The sequence below is a fragment of the Rhinatrema bivittatum genome, chromosome 7 (genome assembly GCF_901001135.1).
Source record: "Rhinatrema bivittatum chromosome 7, aRhiBiv1.1, whole genome shotgun sequence".
Classification (NCBI taxonomy): domain Eukaryota; kingdom Metazoa; phylum Chordata; class Amphibia; order Gymnophiona; family Rhinatrematidae; genus Rhinatrema; species Rhinatrema bivittatum.
The window spans coordinates 159645939-159661686 of record NC_042621.1 but is presented as its reverse complement, the minus strand read 5'-3'; positions in this window follow the sequence as shown (position 1 = coordinate 159661686).

Below are 15748 nucleotides of genomic sequence, written 5' to 3'. Positions count from 1 at the left end.
TGGCAACTAGTTCAAGAGCTGATTGGTTGGCAAGATACTTTAACACCAGTCCAGGAATCTAGATTACTCTCTTTCTCCACCTGGCTCGATCTGTGGGGGCCCCTAGTGCTTCATTCGGCCGAGGATTGCAACAGAAGGTATTATTATGCTGTGCGCCAAGTGCACTACCCGACAGTACTAGTTCTCTGCAGGGAAGGGGGGGGGGCGATGCGCCCCCTCCTCGGCTCAGTGGCAATGCTAGCAGGCCCAGCAGCATGCTGCTGTTGATGCCTCTGGGGGAGAGGGGGCCTGGACAGCTCGAAGGGAGCCACCAGGCCCTCCCTGATCTTGAGCATTGGGGAGAGGGGAAGGGCACACCATTCTTTGCACAGATGGCAGTTGAATTGGCCCATGAGTGTGTGGCTACTGCTGCCACAGACAGCTGGATGTTATGTTTTTTAGGGTTTGGGTGGACCCTTGGACACTGTGGCAGTTGACCACGCCTACGGGGGGAAGTCCCATGAGGGGCCACAGGTCAAGCTCAGCTCTGGACACACAAACACAGATTATACCTTTTATTAGACAGTTTGTGAAGCCACCAGAGGTGGCGTTAGTGAGCAGAAGATGGAGCCCGGCTGGGCTAGTATTCCTCAGGGCACTGGAACAGCTGCTTCTCTGGTAGCAGTGCTGTAGGAAGAAGAACTGAGAAAATGAGATATTCACAGAGATATTCACAGAGTCCCCAGTATGGAGAAGCCCTGAGATAGGGAGAGCTGGCCCTCGAGGAGCGAGTACCAGATCCCTGGGCACAGAGACTCGTTGGCAAGTACTCATGCAGCAGTTCTCCGTAGAAGATGGCACTGGTGCTGGAACAGAGGCAGGCCCTCGAGGAGTGAGTACCTGGTTCCAGGGAAACAGCTCTGAGGAGTAGATGGTAGTAATACTCACAGATGGTGTCTGTACCAAATTCTTCCAAGTAGAAGAGGAGATGGACACAGGCAGTAGGTCAGGGGACATGGGCCCTTAAGGAGCGAGTACCAGTTCCTGATAGCGACCTGAAAGAATCAGAGAGGCCCCCAGGAGCAGGTACCTCGTTAACAGCAAAGAGTCCAAATAGAAGTTGGAGGCAGAGTAGCTGGGTATGGAGAGTGAATCCCATCTGTAGAAATTCCCTTGCTAACTCAGAGGCTGCAATAAACAACAGGCTTAAATATCCAGGCAGCGTGATGTCATCACAGGGGGACACCCCTGAGGTTCACGCCATAGAGGAAAGAAGAATGAGGGCCGCACGGCGCCCGTGCCCTAAGGTACCTGAGGAGCATGGCAGGAGGCAGCGCCCAAGCTGGTCCAGGGATACCGGATAGGACGGCGGGCAGATGCCGTGGCAGCCAGACATCCACAGGGAGCAGGAGGAGTCACAGAAAAAGAAAGGTAGGCAGAGTGAAGCCATCGGGCAGTGACGGCTGCAACACTGGATCCAGGAATTCAGTGAATCCTGAGCCCCAGCGGGGATTGTGCTGCTTGTGCTTGGGCCACTTGCAGGGATCCCTTAGGATGGGCTGCATTGGGGTGGGAGAGTCCCATGGCTGGTCACCTTCCCTATGGTCCAATTGGTAGAAGCGGACAGGGGCCTAGGGAGGCCAGAGCCCTGGGATTGGAGTATGCCAGACATTCGCCCTCATCCTTTACAGAGTGGAGTAGTGACCTAGGGTCAGAGCAATGGGCCCCGGACCAAGGAAGTCAAGATTCAATTCCCACTCAGGGATTTCTAAAGACAAATTACCTCTCCCTGTGGTGAATAACCTTTTACAGAGGATCTTGTTCTTTTTAATGAAACCCCCTGGGCTCGTGGTGCCGCTGGGAGGGGGAGGGAGTTCAGTACAGGGGGAGAGTGTACATCGAGGATCCCCTTCAATGGTGGGGTTCATAGAAACATAGAAATGACGGCAGAAGAAGACCAAACGGCCCATCCAATCTGCCCAGCAAGCTACGCACTTTATCCTTTTTTTTTTTTTTTTCCTTTTACTCTCTCCCACCTGTTACTATTGGCTTCCAGTACCCTCCAGCCCTAATTCCCCTCCACCCCATCACCAATGTAGAGAGCAGCGCCGTATCTGCATCCAAGTGAACATCCAGCTCAATTAGGGGTAGCAACCGCTGCAACAAGCAGGCCACACCCCTGCCCCGTACTCTTACCCACCCCTTTTTTTTTGTTTTTGTTTGTTTTTTTGTTTTTGTTTTTGTTTTTTTTGGAGATGGCAGCCCTCCATCCTTCCGCTCCGTGAAGGTGGAACACCAACCACTGGCCACTGGCATCCCGCTCCGTGAATGCCTCTGTGGCTACTGCCGCTCCGTGCAGTGTTTTGCTGCCTCCTCTTTATTCACGCCCTCTAGACTTGTTGGGGGGCTGGGAGGCTTCCCCTCCAGGGCAGAGGAAATGCATCTCACCACATTGATGGTATAGAGATGAGCATGGCTGCCTTCTAAGCAGTTGACTCTGGTTCAATTCCTGGCTGATGCACCAGTACTGAGCAAGTATGTTCAAAAGGATTACTTCTCATTTTAGATTGTTGGGATCGCTGTGTGGTCGGGGAGGGGGTGGCTGACCTGGCCCTCCAAGCTGGATGGGGCTGAGGGGGATGGAGGTCCGAAGCAGGTGGGGTTTCTGGACGGGGACCCAGAGCTGTCTGGTGCGTGACCCAAGGGGGTGCCACATGGGTAGATGCCGGTTGATGCTCTTCCAGCAACATGGTTCGTGGCGGACGGTTATTAATTGAGACCGGCGGTATCGCGATTGTAATCGGGGTGAGGTACACATTGTCATATCATGTGTGTGGCGGCAGGGGGAGGCCCTTCGGTTTCGCACATGCCATGCTTCCAGAGGTTTCCCCACTGACATTGGGATCCAGAATGGTCTGCAGCTCACAGGGACAGTGCAGTGGAGCCAGTCGAATATTTAGAGGATGGTAATGATGTACAATGAATGAAGGGAAAGAGTCCGAACGGGAGGAAGGGATGTGAGACTCCAAGATGGTAGATTCAGGACTATTGTTGAAAATATTATTTCAAGGAAAAGTTGTTCTATTCATGAAATATTATCTGGGAGCAAGTGCCAGAGGCTAAAACAGCAACCAACCTCAAGTGGACATGAGATAAATAACCTGAGCAGCAGGCCCACATAAGCTAATGGAAATTTTGGCCATTCCTTCATGTTTGGGCCAAGGATTGAGCTTTATGGAGAAGGTAGTGAGAGCTTTAGGGTGAATATGCAACAGATGGGAATAAGTCTAATGAGACGAGTTCAATTGTCTATACGTTCCTAGGTGTATTGCGCCTATTGCAAACTGTTCAGCACTTTCCTGCAATGGGCATTGGTCCAATTCCCCAGGGTTGATAACACCATATGTTACTGGGAAGACTTCTTATTCATTGGCACAAGCGACTCCAACTGCTGTTCACACCTTTTCCGCAATTTCAGGCTATAACAACCATTTTCAGAGTCCCTTTGGAGCAGAAGAAAATTGAAGCCCCCAACACCTATATTCATTTCTCGGGCACTGAGCCGTCTCATAGGAGAAGACATCCAGATTACTGGGGGATAGAATGGTGAAGTTGTAGGATAGGTTGAACGAAGCAACAAGAGTGAAGAATCAGACCCTTCCAGATTGCAACTCATCACAGGCAGCCAGAATTTCAAATATGCAGGATACCCACAGGAAGGATCTTCCTCAGAAGATTGGCCACAGTGACATTGGATGCATACAGGCCTCATCACTTCATTAGGATATCGGGACCCATACGCAATGACATCCCCAAGTGGGCATACTTCATGGCCGACTTTGGGGCATCTCTGTGGCAGGAGCTTTTACTTTCCAGCAGGGATTGCATTGCCTAAATGCTTAGCCACCATGCCAGGGCTGGTCACAGGGTTGGAAGTAGGATTAACTCAGAACATCACATTCCTCGAGTTATTTCCCATATTGGTGGCTCTAACGCTTTGGTAAACTATGCTATGCTTTATCCCAAGCTAAGTGGGAATTACTTGTAAACAGGTACATACAGCAGAGTAGACAGGAACCGACGCCCCGGACCACCTATGGACTATCACAGACTATCAGAGACTTTATGAAAGGATCATTAGCTGGGAGTACGTGGTTAGCTTACTGCAAGAGCCAGATGGAGGACAAGGACAAGGAGGGAGGCCTGGGGCTCGATGCTGTCTTTCTTGGTTATTATAGCAGGCAGCGGAGGTAGTGGGTAGTCTGGTCTATGGCAATCAACATAGCGGCTCGGATATCAGTCCCAGTGACCTGAGGGTAAGTATGTCTCTTTGGCCAAGGAAATGGGCATTCAGAGGCTCGGCCTATAAACATTTATCAAGTCTGGCCGTCTTTGGAAAGAGTGCAGACAGGAGACCCCACAGAGTGGAGTAGCAGCCTATTGTATAGAGTAATGGGTCCTGAAGCAAGGAAGCCAGGGAGCATTTCCACTCAGGGATTACTAAAGGTAAATGACCTCTCCTTTTGGAAACAATAAAGGTTGCTAATAACCTTTTGGGGGTCTACACTGGTTGGTGTACACTAGGGGTGTGCATTCGTTTTGAACTTATAGGTAAAACGCAACTTTTTTTTTTTTTAAACTTAAAGTGATGAGGCGAAAACGATCGGATTTCCAACGTATTCAACAAAGCTATGTTGAATACATTGGAAATCGCGATTGTTGATCCTAAATAAAAATTTAAACCCCTCACCCTCCTTAATCCCCCCCAAGACTTACCAAAACTCCCTGGTGGTCTAGCGGGGAGTCAGGACGCCATTTCTGTACTCCTTTGCGAGGAGCACGTGACGTTGGCGTCACGTCGGAGTGACGCGGACGTCACGTGATTCCCCGTGCGTTCGCTCCGGGACCCTCGTTGGACCCAAAAGGAACTTTTGGCCAGCTTGGGGGGGGGTCAGGAGGGGTCATAACTCCTAACGGTATTTTGCAGATCTGAGCCAAGCCCAATTGATGGCTTAGATTATCGAATACTCTTTCGTACATTAGGCTGCCAGGAGAGCACGAGAACGCCCCTAGGGACCATACTTTGGATTGGAACCTCACGGGCTGGTCATGACATGGATGGATAAACCAGGAATGCATTGGGACCATTTCTTGCCCTTTTTCCTTCGGTGCTTGAGAGATTCAATAGTAGCTCCAGTTGACATCATAACACATATGGGGAGCAACGACCTTGGTGAATTATCAAGCAAGCAGCTAATTATGAGGAGTGAGAATGACTTGAATGAAATAGATGCTTGGTTCCTACATTCAAGAATACAGAGGAGGGGACTCAAGAAGTTTAGCCATCCAATCGGTATATGGACAACAAGCTGGGTGGTCACAAGAGATGTGAATCGGAACCGGAATTGGTTCGGATTCCGGTTCTGATTCATATGTGGGGTTTTTTTCATCGGGCCCGATCGCAGTTTTGTTTATTGGCTGCGCCCGAGCCGATAAACAAAAAACCCACCCCGACCCTTTAAAACTAATACCTTAGCTTCCCCCACCCTCCCGACCCCCCAAAAAAACTTTTTACAGGTACCTGGTGGTCCAGTGGGAGTCCCTGGAGCGATCTCCCACTCCCAGGCTGTCGGCTGCCACTAATCAAAATGGTGCCGATGGCCCTTTGCCCTTAGCATGTGACAGGGTATCCCTGCCATTGGCTGGCTGGAACACCAGGGGCTTTTGCAAGTCTTGAGGGACCCTCCTGACCCCCACAAGACTTGCCAAAAGTCCAGCGGGGGTCCGGGAGCGACCTCTTGCACTCTGACCATCGGCTGCCAGTATTCAAAATTGCGCCGATAGCCTTTGCCCTTACTATGTCACAGGAGCTACTGGTGCCATTGGTTAGCCCCTGTCACATGGTAGAAGCACAAGATGGCGCCGGCCATTCAGTGCTCCTACCATGTGACAGGGTCCGGCCAATGGCATGGATACCCTGTCACATGGTAAGGGCAAAGGGCCATCAGCGCCATTTTGATTAGTGGCAGCCAACGGCCTGGGAGCGGGAGATCACTCCAGGGACCCCCACTGGACCACCAGGTACCTGTAAAAAGTTTTTTGGGGGGTCAGTAGGGTGGGGGAAGCTAAGGTATTAGTTTTAAAGGGTCGGGGTGGGTTTAGGGGTTATTTTTGTGTGTCATTTTTCCCACCCTCCCCCAAAAATGATAAGAGAACCCACCCGATCAATATCATGGGGTTTTCCTATTGTTTTGGGGGAGCCCCCGATTTCTGACGATTTTGAAAATATCGTCCAATATTTTCAATCGTCCGAAGCCCGATTCACATCCCTAGTGGTCACCAGTTAAAGTATGAATGGGGGATGTCCAATGTAGAGGTTTGTTCAGGTCAGACAGAGTCCATCTTTTGGACATCGGCTATGATATATTCAACAACAGCTAGCAGGAGGCTCTGGAGGGTTGGTTTTAGGGACTGAAGTTGGCCGCAGGATGGGGATCATGAAGCAAGGGTGCACCCTACCTCATGCCTGTGGTGGTTACCTGGGCTGGTAGGGGCATTTCAGACATGGTGCAGGTGGGTATCACGATCCACGTCAGCCGCAGACTGGCGCCTTGGGTGGTGCAGGGCATGGCATTCCACATGCTGCAGGTTGGGGGCCCCCTTGCATGGAGGGCAAGGCGAGAGGCCCGGGTTTTGATGCTGCTTAGTTTGGTGGCTATGGCGGGCAGCTGAGGTGGTGATGTAGCCTGGTTTTGGCAACTGACATACCGGCTTGGGTACCAGTTTGTCTGGGGTATATGTATATATATGGTTAATAAAGCTCTGGCTTTTTTTTAATCAAACATCTGTGTGTGTTCTTATTCCTTGTTTAAAGAATGTATCCATGCATGGTTATGGGTCTCTCAGAGGTAACGGGGTGGTTGCTAGAGTTAATAAGTGGGCCCATGTCCCCGTGCCTGGAGCCCACCTGTAGCTGCGCGCCGCACTTGACAGTTCAGTTGTGCCTGACCAGGGGGACTCCGGTGTGGTGGGGAGTGGAGCCGCAGAACAGCTTCCCTTTCCCCTCCTTCCTTGGCCCGGCTAGTTGGTGTCATGACTGGGCGAGGGGACTGGGAGGAACAATCGCGGGCTGATGATGTCGCGGCCCATTTAAAGGGCCGCGACCGAGGTGCGCCCGACCTCTTTGCTTCCGGCCAGCTTCCCACCTACCCACCCCGTTTACTTTGTTAAACAGGAAATTTCAGGTCGGTTAATGTTAGAGGTTTGATGTTAGTCAATTGTATAGCTATAAGATTATTGGGTTAATCTGCATTTGGGTTAATCGGTATTTGATTTAATCTGTATTTGACTGTTGTTATATGCGATGCAGAGCACCTAATGTTAGCTAGTGTGGCGTGTTTACTGTTGTAATATGCAAACGAGGCAGCTAGCAGCACGTGTTAGGTAGTCACATGATGGTAAAATGTGCAACTGTAGGGTTAACGTCGCAGCAAAAGGGGGGGAGGCAGTTACCTGAGCCGGTATGGGGCATTTCAGATGTGGTGCAGGTTGGCATCACAGTCCAGGTCAGCAATAGACTGGTGCCTTAGGCGACGTAGGGTGCAGTGTTCTGCACGCCGCAGGTCAGGGGCCCCCTTGCTTGGAGGAGAAGGTGGAATGATGGAGAAGAACAATGATGCTGCCTTGCTTGGTGGCTACGGTGGGCAGCTGAGATGGTGGCGTAGCCTGGTTTTGGTAAATTTGGTAACAAAGCTGTGGACATTTTTATCCAACATCCGTGTTTGTTCTTATTCCTTGTTTAAAGAATGTATCCATGAATGGCTATGGTCACTCAGAGGTAATGGGGCGGTGAGAGATTGGGAAATGGGAGGGACGAAGACAGGATGCCAACATAGTCGCAGCTGCTAGAGTTATAATGAAAAGAATTATAGGATACCTCTGCTGACAACTGATGCTATGAGAAGATCAAAACCAGGGGTGGGACTGCGCAATGCATAACACTTGAAATAATGGCTAGAAAATACAATAGTGATATTAAAGATCCACCAAGTAAATACCAGGTTAAATCTCAAAAGAGAGAGTAAAGTGCATGGCACAGACTGACCCCTGGTTTTGATCTTCGCAGAGGTATCCAATAATTATTTTCTTTCCATTATTTCTATATGTATTTTTCATATATAGTGTCATATACTTATTTTAGTGTCTTCTTTAAACTTTGCAAACTTTTTCTTCAACAATGTACATTTAACTGTATGTTCACCAGGATCATCTCACTTCTGTTTTTATAGTAATACATCTTTAACATGCAATATTATCCATCAAGCACCGATCACCGGGTGACCTCTGTTGCGCCGGGAGGTGGAACCTTGACCTAGTGCTGGATTGGTAGTCTCCCTGGTTGGACCCAGAGACCACCTGCCACCAGGAGGCGGAGCACAAGAGGAGACAGAGGCTAGCTGGAGCTTCACCAATAGCAACCCAGGGTTCCCTTGGTTGAGCCCTTGGTTACCCGGGCCACCTGGTCTTAGGTGGGCCTCACAGGATCTCCTTGAGAGAAAGTTCAGAGGTGTGCCCACCACGATCAAGGGTGCGCGGACGATGCTTGGGCTAGAAGTCTGCGGTGCCAGAGAAGGCGAAAAGAGAGTCTCAGAATGTATTGCAAGGATCAGAGCCAGAGTCAATGTATTGAGGTCAGCCAATGCAAGGGTCAGAGCCAGTGATTAGTCCATGGATAGTCAGCCAAAGCAAGGTCAGGTTCCAGAGAGCAGTCAGAGGTGGTCGAGTTCAGGCAGAGGTCAGTTCCAGGCAGCGTGCAGACGAAGTCGGTGATCAGGCAGAGGTCGGTTCCAGGCAGCGTGCAGACATGGTCGTAGGTACAGGCAAAAGGTCAGAGGCAGGCAGCGATCAACATAGTCAAGAACAGGCCAAAGTCAGTACCGAGAAGACAGTCCGAGAGGTACTACATGGGGAGACGAGGAGTTAGAAGGACACTGGAACAGGAGGACGCTGGAAAAGGACTGGAACAGGACTAGAACAAGGCTGAAACGAGACTGGAACAAAGACTGGAAATGCAGAGGCAAACTGGAAATCACGATGTGATCGACCTGATTGCCAAGGCAAGGAAGTGATAGTAGGAGCTTCCTGAAATACTGTGCTCAATTAGGGTGCGCCACGGAACTGGGACCCGCCCCTGGCCCTATAAGGGACTGGGTGGTTTGCACGCGCCCCTAGGGGCGGAGCCAACACCGCAGAGGACGCCTAGCCCCGTCGTGAGGCCTGGCTGGAGAAAGAAGGCCTGGCGACCGCTGCCGCAGGATGCTAAGGCCTGGCTGTGCTTGCTGCCGCTACAGGAGAGGATGACCCGGGACCCGTGGAGGGGTTTAGTGAGGTGAGCAGGCCCAGGTGCGGGCCGAGCGCGGACGTGACGCACAACAACCTCAGTGTCACCTGTCTTTTTCATTTGGGGTTAACTGATTATTGTTTTTGCAGCTGCCTTGTTTATTCCTTGCAGTGTCCTTCATGAATATAAAAATGCAATAATATTGTCTCTGGTGCAATACCTGCCTCTGTTCATTTATTGTTATTTGCTTTCACTTTTCTTTTAGGATTGTTTGTGGATCCGTCCTGACGCAGCCCCACTGGTGAAATACGGCCATGTCAGGGGACTAGATTGATGTAAATTCTGATTCTAATAAATCAGCTCAGCCAGGGATTTGAAGTGTCTAATAATCTTTATTGACAGTTTAAGGGTTGAACAGATCACACTTTATTTATGCATCCTTCCTCGCATTATCTATAACCTTACCCACATTCTGATATGTTGCCAAAACACAGACGGGTAAATGAACTGTTTTTTGAAAAAGGCTACTTACAGACAGGCTGTTGATGGGGCCATTGTGACATCCATGCCTGTGCCTTTAATTTGATGAAAAAACCTATGTTGGAATTTGAAAATTTTAGTGTTAAGGCTATAAGAACATAAGAATATAAGAACGTGCTAATTCTTTGATAAACTCTTCTCACCTATTAGATAGCAATGTAGAGGTCCATAACCAGACATTGTCCTAATAGCAAAGTTACCGGGTAATTCATCATTTTGTGATGCGTTATGGCGTTATTGCACACGATAATGTAACGCACACAATAACGACCTATCGCAAATTGTGTATGCAAATTAAAACTTTATTATTATTAAATAGCAGGAGTTTGGGTGGGGTTCAGAGAAATTAGGGGCTGCCAGTGCTGTGTGCAATTTCATAGGAAATAACTACATCTTGCACTATGGTAGCGACAATGACTAGCGCGGCTGATATTGCTGCATATGATAATGCATCACATGCATTGCCATACACTGCGATGTGGCTGGCTGCTCATTTGCCTACCCACTCCTCTTTTTCTACCATGGGTGATCATTTTCCTATAATAATAGTGAAATGATTAATCTAGGCCTAAGACAGATAAACTTATCCTACTAACTTTAGAGGCATATTCAAAACTGCAGCTGCACTATGGAATATTCTCAGCTATCTTAAAGTTAGCCAGCTAATTTTTAGGACACCTCTTTGGCCCAAATAGACTTAGCCAGCTAATATCCTAATATCCTAAATGCACACTTATTTGACTGCTATATTTAAGTTTTCGGCCTCTTCGTCCTGGCTTTTCTGTTGTTTTAGTAATTTAAGTATAGGGAACATAGTTATGGGCTATTAAGTCATTAATTGGAAGCGTAGGGATTTAATATTAGAAATTGTATTTTTCTCCTACTGATATTTATTTATTTGATGTTGATTTAATTTATTATCTATATTTTATTTTATTTGTTACATATTTTATGTTTATATTTTATTATTTTTAGAAATTGATTTTTATTTTAATATTATTATAAACCGTTTTGCTCAATTTGGTATTGTGAAAGATGGTATAGAAATGTCTTAAATAAATAAATAAATAGATACAACTCTGAATATTGGAGTTAGCCAGTTAACATAGCTGGATAAATCAACTCCTCCAAGTTATGCCCCAAATTTATCCGGCTAAATTCTAGCCAAATATCTTATTTGCCAACTAGAATTTAGCTGGATAAGTTACCAAATAGTTTAGCTGGCTAACTTCTGAGTTAGCAGGTTAACTGCTTTTGAATATTTTTATTTATTATTATTTTTATATACTGATATTTGATCTCAAACAAGATATCACACCGGTTTACATTCAGGTACTATAGGTACTTCTCTATCCCCAGAGGGCTTACAATCTAAGTTTTTGTACCTGAGGCAATGGAGGGTAAAGTGACTTGCCCAAGGTCACAAGGAGTGACAGTAGGACTTGAACCCTGGTCTCCTGGTTCATAGTCCACTGCTCTAACCACTAGGCTATTCCTCCTCCCTTTATGCACCTCATAGTTCCTAAAGCCGCCTCTATGAAGGATTCAGCTGCTGGATGTTGTATATTAGTGTACAGCAAGGTAATAGCAAAATATTTTTCAATATTAAACAAGTTCAATTTCACTATTAAACTATGAACATGCAGTCCTCAGTATGCAATCTCTAGCTTGAGTTTGTAGTCAGTTAGCCTTTCCCCAGCTTCAGATACCAAATAAACTTGGTTCTTAATAACCAAAACATTTACTAGATGAAGAACAATACATCACTCAGTGTGAATGAAAAGTCAACAAGAGTAGCTGTACAGGTTGAAGAGCCTGATAGAGCTGTGATAAGTTCTTTCTGGAAACCCAGTTAGTCTGAAAGAGGCAAATTGTAGCTGAGAGAAGATGTGGATTCATGAATGGAAAAAAAACAATGCTTTCTCAGGAGCTTGTGGCTAAAGGTTCAGAATAATCTGTTAGCTTGCCTAAGCCTTTTCTCCGACTAAAAATCTCTCCAGGCAATAAAATGTCCCAGAATGCTTTGGGTCAAGGGAGTAACAGAAAATAGAGAAGATAAAAGGCAGAACAGGAACAGATCCAATTAGGAATTCAAAACATTCAAAGAGCAGCTAACAATATCTAGAGTAATGAACTTATACCCTGCAGAAAATCTAAGCAAGCAATATCATCAGGTGACATAAGGCTGGATTTACTAATACCGCTGGGCTCTTTGAATCCCGGCAGTAACAAGGGGTTGGAGGGCGAAGCGGAGGGCAGTCCTGCACTAGCTGGCAGCGATCACACCTCAGCGGTACGATCACTGCCGGTGACGCGCTGAATAGCTACACCATAAAAGGTGTAGTTATTTGGGGCGAAACCGGCAGCGATAAAGATGCTTACCTTTCACTGTCAGCGCAGTCTTCGCGGCATCAGCCCCGCTGCCGCCCCAACTCCTCCTCTTCCAGGGCTGATGCCGCCCCGACTCCGCCCCCATCCTGGTATTGCTCGCGATAAGTGACTTTTCGCATGCGAAACGTCCCTTATCGCGTGCGATACGCTTAGTAAATGACCCCCATAGTGCAATAAAGAACATTTTAACACACTATGGAGAAAGAACAATTTTCTCTGATTTATATTCTGCCTTTGAGGCATTTCAACATGGATTACATTCAGGTACTATAGGCAATTCCCTATCCCCAAAGGGCTTACAATCTAAAGGGATTATTTTCTAAGCATTATTTCCACTGACAAAGAATGGGAGTACAGAACTTAGTAAATCAAACTCTAACAGGGTTATTCATCAAGTCACGTTAGAGCCTGATTGCGGGCGTTAGGGCCCTAACACCTGTGATAATGCCATAACGCATGTGATAAATAATGCATCATGAGATGCACATGCACATTCTAAAAATTTAGTCAAAAGGGAGGAGTTTGGGCAGATTTTATGAAAATGAGGGGTGTTTAAAGTTGTGTGTGATAGCATAATGCATATTATCACACATTTTATTGCCAGAAATAACTACACCTTTTTTCCTGGCATTATGCTGTGCAATATGCCTGAAATAGGATTTGTGCTAAAAATTGCAAATCCCATTTCGGCCAGGAGAGGGGAGGGGAGGGGGAGAGAGAGAGAGAGAGAGAGTGAGAGAGCCTCTGGGGAGTCACCCATATAAGTAAACTTTTTATACCACTGTAGGAGGAGCAACTAGTGACTCGAGGTGAGATTTTGGTGGTGGTCTAGGTTTGGGGGAAGTTTTACATGCCCAGTCAGAAGTTCAAACAGCATAGCACACATCAGTGAAGATTTGATGTGATTTAGAGTGAGAAAAGGTGCACAAAGATGAGATTTGTACATTGTACCCTTAACCTAGCTTGATAGCAGCTAGGTAGAGAGTGTATCAAACTGTATAATTCTTTTTTACATGTTTGCTATTTGCTGATTCAAGAGTCTCATCATTTAAGTAAGTACAAGAATATATTTTTAATTTTTACCCTTACTTTCTAAACATTGATGACCAATGTGAGTGTAAATTGTAGCTTACAATTCCTCAATGCTTGAAAATGTGGGGCAACAAAATTTTCAGGGTCTTTCTCCTAGCCCAGGAGTGCTCAAACTGGTCCTTGGGGCCCCCAGCCACTAGGTTTTCAGGATAACTCTATTGAAAATGCATATAATTTATTTCTATGCATTGCCTCCAATGTATGCAAATATTTCTCATTCATATTTATTAGGAATATCCTGAAAACCCAACTGACTGAGAGACCCCCAAGGACTCGATTGAGCATCTCTTTCCTAGCCCAACTCTGGCTGGCCTCCAACTGTGTCTACTTCTTGGACCTACTACACCAGGGGTAGCCAACTCTGGTTTTCAAGAGCCACAACAGGCCTGATTTTCAGAATATCCACAATCAATATTCTTGTGATAGATTTATATACAAAAGAGGCAATACATGCATACATATCTCATGCATATTCATTGTGGATATCCTGAAAATCAGGCCCATTTGTAGCTCTTGAGAATCAGATCTGGCCACCTCTATACCTCAATATTTAAATAAACTCAATAAAAAAAAAGCTAACTAATCTTTTGCAATAAGCTTCCACAAGAATTAAAAGTTTGTGTATTCCCTGAATCACTGTATACCTTGGTGAACAAGTGAAAACTAGCTAGAAGGAAACAAAATGAAAATTAAAGGTTTGACCCTTTTGTTTCTTACCCTCTGTTATAGTTGGGGACGTTCATTTTCAGCTTTTATTATATTTTTGCTGGAAATATCAATGCTATAACAAAAAAATGAATGGAAAAATGACAGGAGAAAAATCAGTGGAAGAGTAGTTTAATTTTTACATGTGTTAACTCTTTGAAAATTCACTCTCCTAAGCATATGCTGCATCATTGAATAGCAGCACTAAAGCAACTAGCAGCTGAGCATTTCAAAGCTTAGGGAACACCTTTCAAAAAACAGCTTTTAGTCAATTTGCTCTCTTAGGCCTAGATTCATCATTCTGCTATGAATATAGCAGAAATAGCACCTGCGATTAAAAAAAAGGGTACTTTTCCTGCACAAACCGAGAAGCCCCCAGATAGGCTTTTATTGTATTTTTTTTGGGTGGGGATAGAGAGAGAGCTCTGTAGGGGATCACAAAAAAGTTAACTATTTATACCACTGTAAGGGGGGCACTAGTAATTCAAGGTGAGATTTGTGGGGTCTGTTGGATTTTAGGGGGCAATATGACATGACAATCATACGTACGAACAGCACAGTTACCATCAGTGAAGATTTTATGTGATTTGGAGGGATGAAGGGTGAAGGAAGAGTAGATTTGTATCATGTTCTCTCTACCTAGCTGCAATCAAGCTATCACAGGCATACTGCCCAGGAAAAAAGGTATAGTTAAACCCCATGATAGTATGTGTTATCTATCGCATGCAATGTTAATCAAACCCTCATTTCCATTTGCTCTGCCTAAACTTCTCCCACTTGAATCAAATTTTCAAATTTGCATTCGCATTTCGCGATGCGGTTTATCGCATGCTTTATGGCGTTATCGTAGGCGTTAGGGCTCTAACACCCAAAATAATGCCCTAATACATTTTAATAAATGATTCCCTTAGCCCTTCTTCAGGAAGGAGTAATTTGATTTTTAATTCTATTCTAACTTTTCATTTTGAGATGGCTAAAGGCTGTCAAAGCTTTTGTATATAAACTTGAAATTTTGGCTGTATGGTTCTTTAGCAATTAAAACTGTCAATTGGTCTAGTGTGACTTTTCAGGAATTAGAATCACCAACAATAAATATACTGAAACCAGTCAATTTCATTTCCACAGATGTTTCTTTATCACTACTTTCCTAAAATGAGTATAGATATATTTGTTTTGTGTACTTCTGCTCTAGACTATTTTAAACTTTACCCTTACCTTACCTTTTGGGAGAGAGAGAGTATATATTTCATATATATTTTTACTAAAATATGTTCACTTCTGATCTACCATCACTAAAAGTGTATGAGATCCCTGTATTTTTACCAAGTGTTTATGATTTGGAATTAAATGAGGATTCACTCTTTCAGAGAAACAGCTTTTCTCTACCTCAAAGTATGCATTTTTTGTGTCCTGCGAGGAAGAGCAATCATACGAGCTTCCTCTTTCTTGAAGTGTAACCAACAAGCATATCAATATACCATGGCAGTTTTAGCTAACTGATGCTCAAACTTGTTATTCTTTGTTCCATTTCTTTTGCTTCTTAGTTCTTTTCTGTGGAGATGCTGAACATAAGCCACTACTATGGTGATATTAATTTTTGTTGGTCCATTTCTAATTTCTCTCATAAACTTCCTTATCTCACTGTTGAGGTTCTCAGAGACTGGATTAATATGTGTTTTTGTTACTAGTTCTGCAGTTAAG